At 33.5% G+C, this 18,715-nt stretch overlaps 1 protein-coding gene across 1 annotated transcript in view; it reads left to right on the forward strand.

Moving 5' to 3' along the window:
- Window positions 1–18,715, forward strand: part of LOC148956302 (uncharacterized) — a 37,776-nt gene that overhangs the window by 18,219 nt on the left and 842 nt on the right. The gene's annotated exons all lie outside the window — the stretch shown is intronic.

Consider the following 18,715-nt stretch of genomic DNA (forward strand, 5'->3'; position numbering starts at 1 on the left):
TATGTAAAATCCGTGAAGTTGAAGTTTACCCACCAATAGTTACAAATTTCAGAATATTTACCTAGTTTCCAAAACAAAAAAAGAAAACGGCCACCCAGGTGGCGGTACACACACAGATTCAGCAGAGGTTTCAGGTCACAGTCTACAAAATGTGAAATTTTATAATATTTTTCCAAGAAGGATGGCCACGGGTGCATGTTTATTTATTCGGTTTTTTCCAGACGTGATTGTATCGAGCTATTAGTCCTAGAATATCGGTTGAAGGTTCATTGGAACAGAAAGTGAAAGTTTTACTTCCCTTCTAAAATAGCGAAAAAGGGATTGTCAAAGAAAAGTTATGTTCTGTCTTATTTTAGCGCAATTCCCAAATTTTTGCCCAAAGAGTGCCAACGATTCTAAGATAGCCAGGGGATTTAAAGATTATCGGGAAATTATATATGTAGCTTCCAAGTTTCAGAGGCAGTAATACCGTGTGGTGGCGCATTTGTTGCTAAATTCTTTCATAAAATGTACGTAGTTCATACAAAATAAATGATTAATATATACATTTATTTTAAAATGTCATTCGGCTCTCGATAAAACTCTGTAATGAATTGTGCAACAGCTATTATGGAGGTGGAACTGTGAGAATTTGTGTTGGTGGTGAGGAGGGTGTGTGTCTGAAGTCCCTAAAATGTTATAAATCTCCGTGATCCTTCAGATAAATGTTGAAGGTCGGGGTGGAGCATGGCGATAATTTCATGTAGAAAGCACTGGGAAGTGCTCCCAGAAGCTATATTTTCACGGAAATTTAAATGGGTATATTTCTCATTATCCTATTCGCATACGTATTTTTGATGTCTTATTGGTTTCTGGGGTATTGTCTGCCTCCTTCCGGTGTCCATGAAGGACATCCCAATACGAAAGGTTCGTTCGGAAAACTCGCCATGAAACCCATGGAAACTATTAACCTATGATTAATTTTTGATATTTCAGATATCCCTTCAAGTAAATGCTTGTATGGGTGCACTTTTCAGGGATGATTATAGTTCTCGAAGCATTATTATACGAATACTAATGTAAAGAGCGCGGGTTAAAGAAGGGAGTAGTAGCATCCATCTCATTAAAGACCCTTGGCTTGGTAAGTTCCAGAGGGACTTATAGTGCAATTTTTTTTGCCGAAATAAAAACGAAATAGTTTTGTTCCCTTCATCCCCTCTCACTAAACACAAAATTTTAAGTCCCTCCCCCCAGCTCTCTGAAAGTTTCAGTTCGATCTCCCGACCGTTCATGAGTTATCGCAGATGTGCTATTTTGATAACATGTATACATAGGTGTATAGCGTATTAGGATGTATCTCACTACTTCACCGTGAATAAATTCTGCTGGGGGTTATGGCGCGAAAACTTTTAGCCGGATCCAAGACAAATTTTTACCATTTCATCCCCTCCTCCTAAACACGAAATTTGAAGTCTCCTTGCCCCCTCCCTTTGAATACTTTGGAAGTTTCAAATCGAACCCCACAAGTCGTTCCCAAGACATTCCGTATAACCTAGATATATATAATTTCTTTCATTTTACCTCTGTCCCCTCCCCCAAGCTGTTCTGGAAATTTTGTAGATATGCTATTTTGATAACCTTTGTTAAGTAGGTTCTTTCGATTTATATCGCTGCTTCACCGTTAATACGTTATGTCCCGCAAGGACTTATAAGGCCGGAAACTTTTGGTGGATTAAAGGCAAAATTTAACAAGTCCCCCCTCCATCCAAAAATTGGAAGCCTTTTGTTCACATATTTGTGAACAATGGGTAATATAAGGTGAATTCTTCTGGGGCTGAATGGTCATGTCGATCCCGAAGTCAAACTTTTAGACTCTTCGACTGTTTTCAGCAAATTGGGGATCTCAAAGGTTAGTCTTGATACTGTGAGCGTTACGCGGATGTTTAGAGGCTATAAAGGGTGCACGACGGAGGCTGGTTGCCATACAATCAAAATCATCGTTGGCCAAAAAGGTACAAAAACTTTCTATTTCCGATCGAATGGCCCCCCGTCCATATGGTGTGGTAGGGGAGGGGGAGGGAAGAAAATTATAATAATACGTAGGAGGCATACGTATGACTCTTTCTCATCATATGACTTTCTTATCATACGTATGATCTCTCATCATATGACAAAGGCAGGTTCAAATTTATAGGCTATATTACTCAGCTCCAATCTTTTAATATTTGTCAATTTTTACTTGTTTATTCTCCGCCAAAAACTGTTCCGGCAAATTGCTTCAAGCCTAATTTTCACTTTCCCTTAAAAATATGAATATTTCAAATACGCCCTCAGATTACGGACATGTGAAAATATAGATTCTTCTTGGGTACAGAACCAATAGTTCGTAGAAGTTTTTTTTATGATACAACATCTTTCACCGATCATATTACAGTCCATATTTATAGGCTGTATTACTCAGCCACGGTTCCTAATATCCATTAATTTTTACTCATTTATTTATCATTAAAAATTGTTCCTGCAATTTGCTTTAAATCTGTCTTCCCTTTCCTTTCAAAATGTGAAAAAGTCATTTACGCCTTCTGGTTACGGGCATCTGAAAATATAGTTTTTCCTTGATTCTAGCTCAAACAGCATATAGAAATTTTATAGGGTGTAGAGATTGGAAGGGTTGTGGTTTTCTAGTCAGTGTGTGTTCCTTTTTGACTTGTTAAGAAAGTTTTTTTCTTGGGGGGGGGGGGGGGCTAGCTCTGGGAATTTATTATCGTACATTACTCTTGACCTGAACTAAAACGCTACGACCAAAATCAAATTTTTCAAATAAGCCAACCAGCTGTCTGTGACTAAAAGAAACTGAATAAATGACTGACTTCAAGCATGTAAACGGCAAGCTCCTTTGAGAATCTTGATTTTCTTATCGTCCTGTACTTTTCCTATAATGATTTTATTCTGTGTGATTTAACAACCCCTGCCGCCCCGCCGAAATAATGTCTTGTGTATGTGCCTTGGTTCCCAAATTTTACCCAAAATTTTGTCCAATTGGCTGCTCTACTAGAAAAGGCGACAGGGGGGCGCCTATTTAAGTCTTTTAGTAAATGAAAATATAGAGAAAACGGGTATAATATTTAAACAGAGCAGTGGAACAAAACAAAAAAAAATCAAATAATGTGATCTGAATATTTCGACTCCACGTCCGGGAGCCTCTATCAACGGAGAAAAAATGAGTAAAGCTAAATTAAACACAACATATAAAGAAAAACACTGTTTTAACCTGAGCTGTATTTATTTGCTTTTTGTTTTTATTTAAATGTTGCGTTAAATTTAGCTTTACTCATTTTTTTTCGTTGATAAAGGCTCCTGGACGTAGAGTCGAAATGTTCGGAAATTTTATTATTTAAAGTTTGTTGTTTTGTTTCTTTTTTGTTCCACTGCATTGTTTAAATATTATAACCATTTTTTCCTCTAGTTTCATTTATTAAATTCTGTAAATTGAAAGGCAGTGTGATCTAAGAAATTATTTACTTAAGTCCTTTAAACAAAGTAGTTTTTTAATTGTTTTTGAAAAGTGAGATATCCCATTATCTTAAATTTAAAGAAGAATGTTAAAATTAAAAATATATTTGCAAGAGTATCCATTAAAGAAATGTAGGAATAGAGAAGGTTTTTGAACTAATAGACATAATTTAATTAATCTAAAAATATTCGGCAAATGAACAATGAAAGCTAAACTACCTTTAACAAAAACAATTAGGTATAATCGGTTCATAAATAATACAAAAAAACAATAGTTTTTCTGGTGTGCGTGATTCATGCCGTCCTTTCAGCCATATAAGGAATGCAGTAAAATGGCAAAAGGCAAAGCTCTCTGGAATTATATACTGGCAAAAATTTTAATTTAATGATGACCGTACTTGCTAATATTTTACCTAGGAAAATCCAATAAATGTCAACCCTGTACTTAGGAATGAGTATCTAATAGCATTATTTATGCTAGTTTTTATTAGCTTTGGCAACTGTTGAAGGGAGTGAGCGCCAAGTCCTTTTCAATTTGTGGCTTCCACCTTTCTTCCTGACATGTACTTTGAGGGACAATAGAGAGGTTACCAATATAAGTGTGCTTCATTTTACTGATGTTTTTTATTTGGTTATTCTTAAATGATGAAACTGATTAAATGATAAGTTGTCAGTTTTTTCTCTCTCTTCCTCTTTTTCCCCTCCTTTCATCTTATTTCTTTTTTGTTTTAGTTTCTTTTAAATTATTATGTGTTACACCGTAACTGGTAATCTTTGATTTCTATATTGATTTATGTCACATTTTACGTTTTATTTTTCGTGATATTCTGCTTTTGGTACCTCTGTATGAGGTACAGTGTGGGTTAGAAATAAATAATAATAATAATAGCGTAAAATTCACCTTTTGAATTTTTGGACTCATTTTTTTGAAGCAAAGGTCCGTACGCAGAAATTTATCTTGGCGAAGGGGGTGCGGCGCAGCTTTAGAAAAAATAAGTATATACAAATTGTACTGAAAATATAAGAAATGTTAATCGTAAAAATTTAACTTGGGAATGGGCATATATTCCTTCGCCGCCCCCTTTACCCCCTTCATTTTTTGAAATCTTTTTTTATTATTGGGGGACTGCAATTGTCTTATGCGGGTTTTGACCATGGCGATTCCAATGACACAGCTTTCTTTTCGATCCTACACAATTTTCAAGGGGATTAGCAAGGGCGTATCCCGGATTATTGTTCGGGGGGAGGAGATTTACAAAAGATCTTTAAAATTGCATCTAAAAATTGTTTATATGCATTTGTTACGTTTTTACGACTGGGAAAAAAAAATTCAGGGGGGGTCAAATCCAGTAATCCCTCCATGGATACGACATCGGGTTTTAGACAGTTTTTCTAAATTCCCGTAAATTTGTTTACGCTATAAACTTTTACTATTAAGATTGACCAAAATGACAGTTACCATTCCTGCATCAGCTTCAAAAGTCCATTCTTTCTCACTAGACTTATTTTTTCAAAATACCGTTTTTAATTTTTTGGTTATTGTGGGCTGGAGTTCGATCTTTACTAGATTACACCTGCTACTGTGATCATGATCTTAAATAGATTAAATAAAAAAAGTTTTTTCAACTGAAAGGAAGGAGCGACGTTAAAACTTCAACAACAGAAATTATTCCGTATATGAAAGGGGCTGTCCCCTCCTCAACTCCTCCCTCTTTACCCTAAAGTTGTTTATTGTTTAAAAAAAAAATTAGCGTAAAGAGCGAGGCGTTGAGGAGGGGACAGCCCCTTTCATATACGGAGTAATTTCTGTTCGTTTTAAGTTTTAATGTCGTTCCTTACTTTCAGTTAAAAAAACTTGTTTTTTTTATTTAATTTCTGAATATTTTTGAATTAATGAAGGCTTTTATTTTGGCTCACCGTACATGAATAATTAAAACAAAATTTTCATATTAACCTTACTTTTATTTGTTTAAATGGCTTTCTCGAAACTAGTTTAATTTTATCTACGAACGTTTTTATTAGTAATAAATATACGTAACTTATGAATTAAATTACGTAACGGACTACTATATTCATATATTTTTAATACATATTTAGGGGGTTCGCCCCTAGTCAATACCTTGCTCTTTACGATAAAGTTCCAATTTTGTTCCAATTCTTTAAAAATGACCCCTTAATAACAAAGGGCGTTAAGTAGAATAAATAGCTCTTACGAAAGTACTCAAAAAATCTTTGGCTTAAAAAGCGAGGTGTTGACTAGGGGGTGAACTCAATCATATGCGTAATATTTTCTGTTCGTTTTAAGTTTCGGTGTTGCTCCTTTCTTTCAGTTGAAAAACTTGTTTTTTTTTGTTTTTTTTTTAATTTCTTTTTTTTTTATTACGAACGTTTTATTAGTAATAAATATACGTAACTTATGAATTAAATTACGTAACGGACTACTATATTCATATATTTTTAATACATATTTAGGGGGTTCGCCCCTAGTCAATACCTTGCTCTTTACGATAAAGTTCCAATTTTGTTCCAATTCTTTAAAAATGACCCCTTAATAACAAAGGGCGTTAAGTAGAATAAATAGCTCTTACGAAAGTACTCAAAAAATCTTTGGCTTAAAAAGCGAGGTGTTGACTAGGGGGTGAACTCAATCATATGCGTAATATTTTCTGTTCGTTTTAAGTTTCGGTGTTGCTCCTTTCTTTCAGTTGAAAAACTTGTTTTTTTTTGTTTTTTTTTAATTTCTTTTTTTTTTATTACGAACGTTTTATTAGTAATAAATATGCGTAACTTACGAATTAAATTACGTAACGGACTACTATATTCATATATTTTTAATACATATTTAGGGGGTTCGCCCCTAGTCAATACCTTGCTCTTTACGATAAAGTTCCAATTTTGTTCCAATTCTTTAAAAATGACCCCTTAATAACAAAGGGCGTTAAGTAGAATAAATAGCTCTTACGACAGTACTAAAAAAATCTTTGGCTTAAAAAGCGAGGTGTTGACTAGGGGGTGAACTCAATCATATGCGTAATATTTTCTGTTCGTTTTAAGTTTCGGTGTTGCTCCTTTCTTTCAGTTGAAAAACTTGTTTTTTTTTGTTTTTTTTTAATTTCTTTTTTTTTATTACGAACGTTTTATTAGTAATAAATATACGTAACTTATGAATTAAATTACGTAACGGACTTCTATATTCATATATTTTTAATACATATTTAGGGGGTTCGCCCCTAGTCAATACCTTGCTCTTTACGATAAAGTTCCAATTTTGTTCCAATTCTTTAAAAATGACCCCTTAATAACAAAGGGCGTTAAGTAGAATAAATAGCTCTTACGAAAGTACTCAAAAAATCTTTGGCTTAAAAAGCGAGGTGTTGACTAGGGGGTGAACTCAATCATATGCGTAATATTTTCTGTTCGTTTTAAGTTTCGGTGTTGCTCCTTTCTTTCAGTTGAAAAACTTGTTTTTTTTTGTTTTTTTTTTAATTTCTTTTTTTTTTATTACGAACGTTTTATTAGTAATAAATATACGTAACTTATGAATTAAATTACGTAACGGACTACTATATTCATATATTTTTAATACATATTTAGGGGGTTCGCCCCTAGTCAATACCTTGCTCTTTACGATAAAGTTCCAATTTTGTTCCAATTCTTTAAAAATGACCCCTTAATAACAAAGGGCGTTAAGTAGAATAAATAGCTCTTACGAAAGTACTAAAAAAATCTTTGGCTTAAAAAGCGAGGTGTTGACTAGGGGGTGAACTCAATCATATGCGTAATATTTTCTGTTCGTTTTAAGTTTCGGTGTTGCTCCTTTCTTTCAGTTGAAAAACTTGTTTTTTTTTGTTTTTTTTTAATTTCTTTTTTTTTTATTACGAACGTTTTATTAGTAATAAATATGCGTAACTTATGAATTAAATTACGTAACGGACTTCTATATTCATATATTTTTAATACATATTTAGGGGGTTCGCCCCTAGTCAATACCTTGCTCTTTACGATAAAGTTCCAATTTTGTTCCAATTCTTTAAAAATGACCCCTTAATAACAAAGGGCGTTAAGTAGAATAAATAGCTCTTACGAAAGTACTAAAAAATCTTTGGCTTAAAAAGCGAGGTGTTGACTAGGGGGTGAACTCAATCATATGCGTAATATTTTCTGTTCGTTTTAAGTTTCGGTGTTGCTCCTTTCTTTCAGTTGAAAAACTTGTTTTTTTTTTGTTTTTTTTTTAATTTCTTTTTTTTTTATTACGAACGTTTTATTAGTAATAAATATGCGTAACTTACGAATTAAATTACGTAACGGACTACTATATTCATATATTTTTAATACATATTTAGGGGGTTCGCCCCTAGTCAATACCTTGCTCTTTACGATAAAGTTCCAATTTTGTTCCAATTCTTTAAAAATGACCCCTTAATAACAAAGGGCGTTAAGTAGAATAAATAGCTCTTACGAAAGTACTAAAAAAATCTTTGGCTTAAAAAGCGAGGTGTTGACTAGGGGGTGAACTCAATCATATGCGTAATATTTTCTGTTCGTTTTAAGTTTCGGTGTTGCTCCTTTCTTTCAGTTGAAAAACTTGTTTTTTTTTGTTTTTTTTTAATTTCTTTTTTTTTATTACGAACGTTTTATTAGTAATAAATATGCGTAACTTACGAATTAAATTACGTAACGGACTACTATATTCATATATTTTTAATACATATTTAGGGGGTTCGCCCCTAGTCAATACCTTGCTCTTTACGATAAAGTTCCAATTTTGTTCCAATTCTTTAAAAATGACCCCTTAATAACAAAGGGCGTTAAGTAGAATAAATAGCTCTTACGAAAGTACTAAAAAAATCTTTGGCTTAAAAAGCGAGGTGTTGACTAGGGGGTGAACTCAATCATATGCGTAATATTTTCTGTTCGTTTTAAGTTTCGGTGTTGCTCCTTTCTTTCAGTTGAAAAACTTGTTTTTTTTTGTTTTTTTTTAATTTATTTTTTTTTTATTACGAACGTTTTATTAGTAATAAATATGCGTAACTTACGAATTAAATTACGTAACGGACTACTATATTCATATATTTTTAATACATATTTAGGGGTTCGCCCCTAGTCAATACCTTGCTCTTTACGATAAAGTTCCAATTTTGTTCCAATTCTTTAAAAATGACCCCTTAATAACAAAGGGCGTTAAGTAGAATAAATAGCTCTTACGAAAGTACTAAAAAAATCTTTGGCTTAAAAAGCGAGGTGTTGACTAGGGGGTGAACTCAATCATATGCGTAATATTTTCTGTTCGTTTTAAGTTTCGGTGTTGCTCCTTTCTTTCAGTTGAAAAACTTGTTTTTTTTTGTTTTTTTTTTAATTTCTTTTTTTTTTATTACGAACGTTTTATTAGTAATAAATATGCGTAACTTACGAATTAAATTACGTAACGGACTACTATATTCATATATTTTTAATAAATATTTAGGGGTTCGCCCCTAGTCAATACCTTGCTCTTTACGATAAAGTTCCAATTTTGTTCCAATTCTTTAAAAATGACCCCTTAATAACAAAGGGCGTTAAGTAGAATAAATAGCTCTTACGAAAGTACTAAAAAAATCTTTGGCTTAAAAAGCGAGGTGTTGACTAGGGGTGAACTCAATCATATGCGTAATATTTTCTGTTCGTTTTAAGTTTCGGTGTTGCTCCTTTCTTTCAGTTGAAAAACTTGTTTTTTTTTTGTTTTTTTTTTAATTTCTTTTTTTTTTATTACGAACGTTTTATTAGTAATAAATATTCGTAACTTACGAATTAAATTACGTAACGGACTTCTATATTCATATATTTTTAATACATATTTAGGGGGTTCGCCCCTAGTCAATACCTTGCTCTTTACGATAAAGTTCCAATTTTGTTCCAATTCTTTAAAAATGACCCCTTAATAACAAAGGGCGTTAAGTAGAATAAATAGCTCTTACGAAAGTACTAAAAAAATCTTTGGCTTAAAAAGCGAGGTGTTGACTAGGGGTGAACTCAATCATATGCGTAATATTTTCTGTTCGTTTTAAGTTTCGGTGTTGCTCCTTTCTTTCAGTTGAAAAACTTGTTTTTTTTTGTTTGTTTTTTAATTTCTTTTTTTTTTATTACGAACGTTTTATTAGTAATAAATATACGTAACTTATGAATTAAATTACGTAACGGACTACTATATTCATATATTTTTAATACATATTTAGGGGGTTCGCCCCTAGTCAATACCTTGCTCTTTACGATAAAGTTCCAATTTTGTTCCAATTCTTTAAAAATGACCCCTTAATAACAAAGGGCGTTAAGTAGAATAAATAGCTCTTACGAAAGTACTAAAAAAATCTTTGGCTTAAAAAGCGAGGTGTTGACTAGGGGGTGAACTCAATCATATGCGTAATATTTTCTGTTCGTTTTAAGTTTCGGTGTTGGTCCTTTCTTTCAGTTTAAAAACTTGTTTTTTTTTTGTTTTTTTTTTTAATTTCTTTTTTTTTTATTAAGAACGTTTTATTATTAATAAATATACGTAACTTATGAATTAAATTACGTAACGGACTACTATATTCATATATTTTTAATACATATTTAGGGGGTTCGCCCCTAGTCAATACCTTGCTCTTTACGATAAAGTTCCAATTTTGTTCCAATTCTTTAAAAATGACCCCTTAATAACAAAGGGCGTTAAGTAGAATAAATAGCTCTTACGAAAGTACTAAAAAAATCTTTGGCTTAAAAAGCGAGGTGTTGACTAGGGGTGAACTCAATCATATGCGTAATATTTTCTGTTCGTTTTAAGTTTCGGTGTTGCTCCTTTGTTTCATTTGAAAAACTTGTTTTTTTTTTGTTTTTTTTTTAATTTCTTTTTTTTTTATTACGAACGTTTTATTAGTAATAAATATACGTAACTTATGAATTAAATTACGTAACGGACTACTATATTCATATATTTTTAATACATATTTAGGGGTTCGCCCCTAGTCAATACCTTGCTCTTTACGATAAAGTTCCAATTTTGTTCCAATTCTTTAAAAATGACCCCTTAATAACAAAGGGCGTTAAGTAGAATAAATAGCTCTTACGAAAGTACTAAAAAAATCTTTGGCTTAAAAAGCGAGGTGTTGACTAGGGGTGAACTCAATCATATGCGTAATATTTTCTGTTCGTTTTAAGTTTCGGTGTTGCTCCTTTCTTTCAGTTGAAAAACTTGTTTTTTTTTTGTTTTTTTTTTTAATTTCTTTTTTTTTATTACGAACGTTTTTATTAGTAATAAATATACGTAACTTATGAATTAAATTACGTAACGGACTTCTATATTCATATATTTTTAATACATATTTAGGGGGTTCGCCCCTAGTCAATACCTTGCTCTTTACGATAAAGTTCCAATTTTGTTCCAATTCTTTAAAAATGACCCCTTAATAACAAAGGGCGTTAAGTAGAATAAATAGCTCTTACGAAAGTACTAAAAAAATCTTTGGCTTAAAAAGCGAGGTGTTGACTTGGGGGTGAACTCAATCATATGCGTAATATTTTCTGTTCGTTTTAAGTTTCGGTGTTGCTCCTTTCTTTCAGTTGAAAAACTTGTTTTTTTTTTTGTTTTTTTTTTTAATTTCTTTTTTTTTTATTAAGAACGTTTTATTAGTAATAAATATGCGTAACTTACGAATTAAATTACGTAACGGACTTCTATATTCATATATTTTTAATACATATTTAGGGGGTTCGCCCCTAGTCAATACCTTGCTCTTTACGATAAAGTTCCAATTTTGTTCCAATTCTTTAAAAATGACCCCTTAATAACAAAGGGCGTTAAGTAGAATAAATAGCTCTTACGAAAGTACTAAAAAAATCTTTGGCTTAAAAAGCGAGGTGTTGACTAGGGGTGAACTCAATCATATGCGTAATATTTTCTGTTCGTTTTAAGTTTCGGTGTTGCTCCTTTCTTTCAGTTGAAAAACTTGTTTTTTTTTTTGTTTTTTTTTTTAATTTCTTTTTTTTTTATTACGAACGTTTTATTAGTAATAAATATACGTAACTTACGAATTAAATTACGTAACGAACTTCTATATTCGTATATTTTTATTACGTATATAAAGAGGGTTCGCTCCCCTAGTCAATACCTCGTTCTTTACGCTAAAGTTCGAATTTTTTTTACCAATTCTTTAAGAATGATCCGTTTATCACAAAGGCCATTAATTAGAATAAATAGCTCTTATGAAAGTACTAAAAAAAACTTTTGCGTAAAGAGCGAGGTATTGACTAGGGGCGAACCCAATCATATACGCAATAGTTCCTGTTCGTTTTAAGTTTTGATGTTGAAAAGTTTTCAGATGAAAAGTTTTTCAGTTGGAAACTTGTTTTTTTATTTAATTTCTGATCGTTTTTTTAAATAATGCTGGGAAATCCGGCGCCCCTTCATAGCAATGTCCCTTTCCCCATGGAAACTTCCTCCATGGAAAGATCCTCCCACGTAACCCCTGATACACTCCCCCCCTCCACTTCCAGAAAACGTCTGTATACTTCCCAATAACCAATACTATGTGTAAACATTGGGCGAAGTTCATAACTCGCAGCCCATCCCCCGGGGACTGTGGGGGATTAAGTCATCTTCAAAGACATAGTTATTATATTTTCGACCATGCTGAACAAAATGGCTATCTCAAAATTTTGATCGGGTGATCAGGGGAAAAAATGAGCGTGAGAGGGGGCCTAGCTGCCTTCCATTTTTTGTCACTTAAAAACGGCACTAGAACTTTTAATTTCCATTCGAATGAGCCCTCCCGCGATATTCTAGGACCACTGGGTTGATACGATCACCCCTGAAAAAAAAACAAATAAAAACACATCCGTGATCTTTCTTCTGGCAAAAAATACAAAATTCATTAAAATCAGCATAAAAATATGATTCTGATGTATCTATTGGTATCGAAATTCTTTTTTTTAGAGTTTCGGTTACTATTGAGCCGGGTCGCTTATTACTTACAGTTCGTTACCACGAAGTGTTGAATTTTTTTTTTCTTTTTTTTGTCATTTCTTATGTGGTTTTGAGCTAACTATCTCTTGATGACACCAGTACCACTTATGGCTCATTTTGGAGTACTTCCCTTACCTCATTTCTTCGCCATCATTAGCGATTACATGGTTTCCACAATAAGGATTTACCCTATGTTGTGTATATTATTTTTTCATTAATGAAAACTATATTTACATAGTTTTACATATAACTGCCTTTTATCATGTTAATCAATTATAAACATGGTTATAAACCAAATTAATTATTAACCAGCGATTATTATGTTGATGGAAACTAAACTACATGCATGGGCGCCCAGGTACAATCCCTTTATATGGGCCTCTCTAAAAAGTCAAGTTTGGTTGATGCTAATGAAATAAAATAAAATAGGATGACTATATAATCATTTAGAAACAAATTTGGGCTATATATTTGCACATTAGGGGGGGGGGGCAAAGCATTGCATACATTAAATACGTAACCTAACCTTGGTACCTTTTTTCTCATCTAAACTGCAAAAAACAACACTTCAAATATCTTAAAACCACCCTATACAATGAATTTCTCTACAGTAGTTTCTTGGTCTTGATAATCTTGTATGTCAAATAATCTTCCAAGATTAAAAATACCACAAATCACTATCAATAAATAAATGAAACTAAAAATGAACAGAAATTACAATAAAAAGCTGAGTCAAACCCAAAACGAGACAAAAATTAACATTAGTAGGGCTGACAACCCCCATGCCTTCTCAAGACCAGAACATTATTTAGGCTTTACTAAAAAAAAAACTAAACAAATGAAGGCGGATTGTCAGTTTAGTATCCATATGCTAACATGTGTTCCTTAAAATAAAAAAGGGTAAAACAAGCAAGTGAGTAAAAAAGTGAAAACATTTAAACATATTTTGTTTTCAATAAAGCGCAAATTATGTTCTGGTCTCAAGAAGGCATGGGGGTTGTCAGCCCTACTAATGTTAATTTTTGTCTCGTTTCGAGTTTGACTCGGCTATTTATTCTAATTTCAGTTCATTTTGAGTTTCATTTATTTATTGATAGTGATTTGCGGTAGTTTCACGCTTGGATGATTACTTGGCTTTATTTCTTTCTATTTTTGGCTTAGTGGAGCTTTTTACTTTTCTTTGAAATGCTTGTTTTCTGGAAAAAGTTTTTTATATTAGTTTCTGTTTGTTTTTTTATTGACAAAGTCATTTTCTTGGAAAAAAATAATAATATTTTATATCTTTTCGGTTTTTTTTCCTCTATAAGAATCCATAGTTTGGCATAATTGTGGGGATCTGTCATGCCCAATATCTCAAATGACATAGTTACTGGACCGTTCTACTATGCTGAACAAAATAGTTGTCTCAAAATTTTGACTAGTTGTGTTTGGGAAATAATTCGGCTTGAGAGATGGGCTGATTACCCTCCAGTCTGTTTTACTCTTAGAAAGGACCCTAGAACTTTTAATTTTGAATCGAATTAGCTTCTTTAAATGTTTCAAATATGTTTCTAGCTATTATTGAGTGGTGCTGCCTATGATATTGCTTATATGCCTTTTTGAAAACCTGCATGTATACAGTTTTTTCGTTTAATTGGAACGCCCCCTAAACACTTCCTAGAAGTTTCACCTTAATACTCTTAGCGTCTTTAGTTACAGTAACTCTAGTTGTAGTACTAAAAGTATACACATAGTGCCTTCTGGCTAATTCAAAATCCCCCTCAGCTTACTCTTAAAGATCTAACTTAATAATATAAGTTGTTCTTAAGATATTGCTTTGTCACCTTTTTGAAAGTCCAAATGCTCATAGCTTGTTTTTATTTAGTTCAGCGTCTGCCTAAATTTTTCTTATATTTGATTACTGAACACGTTGTTATATTCTCTTTGGACTATTGGCTGCAAAATGCCTATCTCACAATTTCAATCGAATGTGTTTGGGGAAAGGAGGATATCAGGAAGGGAGGGGGGGTATTTTTCTCCATCACGCTTGACTCTTAAAATAGAACTAGGACTATGCATTTCCAGTCAAATGAGCCTCCTCTAAAGTTCACAAGAACACCTCTTCATAAAAACCTTATATCCTCCCGGGGTATAGCTAAAACCCTTACCCCCATACTCTGGGGGGGCTGTGTCAACCCCAAAGGTCGTTTTATGAAATCTTTTGACTATTTTTTAATAAATGGCTATCTTAAAATTTCTTTCGGATGCATTTGGGGAAAATGTGACGTGGGGTGTAGCTGCCCTCCGATAAATTTGACTCTTAAAAATGGCTCTTCAACTACCGATTTCCAATCCAATGAGCCCATCCAAATTTTATACGCCCACCGTTTCCATAAAAACCTTAAATGCCCTCGGGGCATACCTTACAACCGTTGCCCTGAGGACTGTGAAGGGGTTCTCATCCTCCCTCACAGGGCATAACGTGCAACCCTTGCTCTGAGGGTTGTGGGGGGTTGTCATTCTCAAAGTCATAATTTCCGGACCTTTAAACTATGCTGAACAAAATGGCTATCTAAAAATGTTGATTGGATGTGTTTAAGGAAGGGATTGACGCGGGGGAGGGGGAGCTGGTTGCCCTCCATGAGCTCTTTTTGAAGTTCCTATGACATTTCTTTCTATAAGAAGTGCCCTGGTCTAAAAAACAAAAATATATTGTGTCCACATCGCTCTTTACTTAGGCAGCGCGATAGTCTTGAGATTTCAATTATTCAGCGCTGGAAGTGCCGATTAGACCAGGTAAGCCCCCCTCCCCTAAAATTCAGCCTATGGGCGCCCAGGCTACTATGTGAATGAATTTACATAGCAGTGATATAATGGATTATAGTCAGTCAACTTTTAATCTTCGAAGCCAAAATAAGCAATTGGCCATATAATCAGTTGTTGTGTTTCAAACCCAAGCTGGGAACATCGTCATAAATCATATCGTAAAATTTAAAAGTGGTTAGATAATAATAGAATTGCTAAGTATGAGAATATTTACTGAGATATAAAAATAATATCCATTAAGAGATGATGCTCATGATTTCATTTATTTCTATGATGAAAACGAGTGGGTACGACTAGATCTTAACAATAGGAAAATAAATTATGATTATTACAATGGATAGTGAAATAAGGACACTTATTGGCTTAACATGTAAATTTTGCAAAAAGAAATTGCTTATTGAGTGCGGCCAATCATTGGTTTTACATGGTTGTATTGATTCGATGGTTTTGTTATTTTTAATATGAAGAAAAAATTATATTGTCAACTTCTAATTCTTTTGTAAGCCGAAGCTGAAATTTGGCTTTTGTGTTAACTTTATAGCTTGAATAGTTTAGCTTAAATTTAAGTGCAAACAGTTCAATGTACTAGTAACAGTTACTACTAACAACCAGGGGGGCTCCAGCCCCCCCCCCCCTCCCCTGGTTGAATAATGTTGCCTTATATTTTTTGTTTTGAGATTCCTTTTATACAGCATTGGAAGTGCCGACTAGACCAGGTAAACCCCCTCTAAAATTCAGCTTAAGGGCGCTTATGCGAATAAGTCAATTTCTGGCAATCTATCACTATTAATTGGTAGAACGTGGCATAATCATCCTGACCTTTTTTCATTAGTCCTAGAAATTGGGATCGAACTGTATTTTCTGTGCACTTTCTGTGCCTTTCGAAGTGCCCACGTTTCAGAACCAAACTTTGCCACTGTCAAAATCGTGCCTTTTCCAACATTATAATCTTAGTTCACAAACTGTTCTTCCTATTCTGCTAAATTTTCAAATGTGAAAGTGAATATACTGTATCTTACTTACTTATTTGTACTTGTTGCACGTTCAAGCCGCATCCAGGCTCATCGTGGCGCCCAGCAGATGACGACATGTCTCCTTCCTTAGGTTTTGCTCGAGCGTGGCAGGCTCCACAATTTTCAGCCACTGGTGATCAGGGGCGTCCCGAAGCTCATTTCATTGGGGGGGGGGGGGCCGATCTTTTTAAATTTTACCGAATCGCAAACTGATTTATGCCGAATTTTCTGCAGAAATCAAGAATTTTGCTAAATTTCGGGCAATTTTGCAAAATTTCTGCCGAAATGTTCGCATTCAGCGAAAATTTTACCGAATGCCTAAAAACTTGGAGGGGCTGATCACCCCCCCCCCCCCGGGCCGCCCCGGCTGGCGATCCCAGCGACGGCCGTATTTTCGGAATCCTCCAATTGTAATCCTCCAATTCTGTATCCACATTCTTAACTAATAATTCTACCCGGATAAAAGCTATCCACTTGATCGATTTTCTGATTACCTAACACCGCCTTTTCACCTTTATTTAACCCTAGTCTAAGCTACTTACTCCCTTAACATTAATTTTCAGAATCTATTCTTGCACCCTGAACTCTGAAAACCTTCGAAAATTCATTACATTTTCGATCTAGGACATCTAAATCGTCGGTTTATACAAAGTCTTTGAGATTTATATCTTCAGATTTGACTCCATGTTCTCAAATGCCTTTACCGTGTTCTTTAAGATAAACTCTATCAAAATAATCCACATAGGATATAATCCTTCTTAACCACATCAACATGATTCTCGTACATAGCGCTAAATTAATTTAATACACCTACCTGGCATATAATACAAGGATAGGACGTTCATTACAGCTTTTCTATCAACTGAATCAAATGACTGTTCATAATCTATTACTATGTTAAAACAATACCTTACTATTATGTCGACTGGCGGCATTTTTCTGATCTTCTGAGATTGTATCCGTGGCCTCCTTTTCATATCTTCTGATTATATACTTTAATGCCTTCTCTGATGCCCTTACTTACCTTTCATAAGGGGTAAGTTTTTTATTTAATGAAGATAAGGAACGTAAGTGAAAAATTAGCAAAATAATATGGAGCTTTAGAAGATGTAACTTTACCGGTTGCTCTAGCAGAAGACAGCAGTCATTACCTTGGCAGTAAACTGGGTAAAAAAAATTAAGTGAGTAAGATAATGTAAGAATATAAATCTAACATTTTCTTACGAAATGGGTGTTGAAATGAAATGCATGGCTGCGGCTATTGTTAAATTATTCAGAATTCAAAACTTCAAATTGTTAGCTAATTGACTTACCAACAAGACCACCTTTTTAGAAAGATCCGTTATTTAATTTTGTTATATCTATCACCAGGGGCGTCCTGAGGCTCATTTTATTGGGGACGATCTTTGTAAATTTTACCGAGTTGCTACCTGATTTATGCCGAATTTTCTGCAGAAATCAAGAATTTGCTAAATTTCGGTCGATTTTGCAAAATTTTACCGAATTGCTACCTGATTTATGCCAAATTTTCTTCGGAAATCAAGAATTTTGCTAAATTTCGGCCAATTTTGCAAAACTTAGGCCAAAATTTTCGTCGAAGGCGAAATTCTATAGCGAATTCTAAAAACGTTGGGGGAGGCGCGCCCCTCCTCACCCCTTCGGGACGCCCCTGTCTATCACTTCAGTGTTACCTATGTTTACATTTCAATAGAATTTTTTTCTTCTCATCTCGAAAATATAAATATTATCACTTGGTCTTTATTATGTAAAACAGGATTTTAATAAGAAATAAGCTGCCAAAACTACAAGAAAACACTTCAAAAAACGCGTTTTATTTCCAAATGTACTAGATAGCAATTTTTTCCCTGTTAGCTGGAAAACCTGAAAGATTTAAGACTAAAAATGATAGTGTAGGCGATCTTGACATCGTTATATATTCAGTCGTTAAATATTAACGAATGATTATAAAAAATCAGTCGTTAAATATTTACAAAAAACGTTTCAAACATCCAAAAACTTTCATTTTGTCTTGAAAACTTCTAATTTTTTTAAGAAGCAGCAACAAAAAAACTAATGTCTAGTTTTTAACGCATTTGGTATTAAAATACATATTTTTGTGTTTTTATTTTACTCATTTTAGTATCTGGTAAAGCTTTTTAAAAGAAATAAATAAAATTTTAGATATTTTGTTTCTTAGCAGAAATGATTCATACTTTCATTGTAACAACACCTCGCTTTCAAAATTTCAAGCCGAGACCACGTCCAACTCTATCTCTAACAACAAATAGCCATAGTATCACCATTAATACCAAAAATTTTTAAAGTCTCGGATTTTCTTTAAAGAATTACTCTTTGAAAATTTCGTTCCCTAATAAATAACACCGAAATTTTTTTATAAACAAATGTTAGAAATCGTACGCAACATTAATGT

This window comes from Artemia sp. Qi Xiang Cuo, chromosome 1 (assembly GCF_049724085.1).
Source record: "Artemia sp. Qi Xiang Cuo chromosome 1, ASM4972408v1, whole genome shotgun sequence".
NCBI classification, from domain to species: domain Eukaryota; kingdom Metazoa; phylum Arthropoda; class Branchiopoda; order Anostraca; family Artemiidae; genus Artemia; species Artemia sp. Qi Xiang Cuo.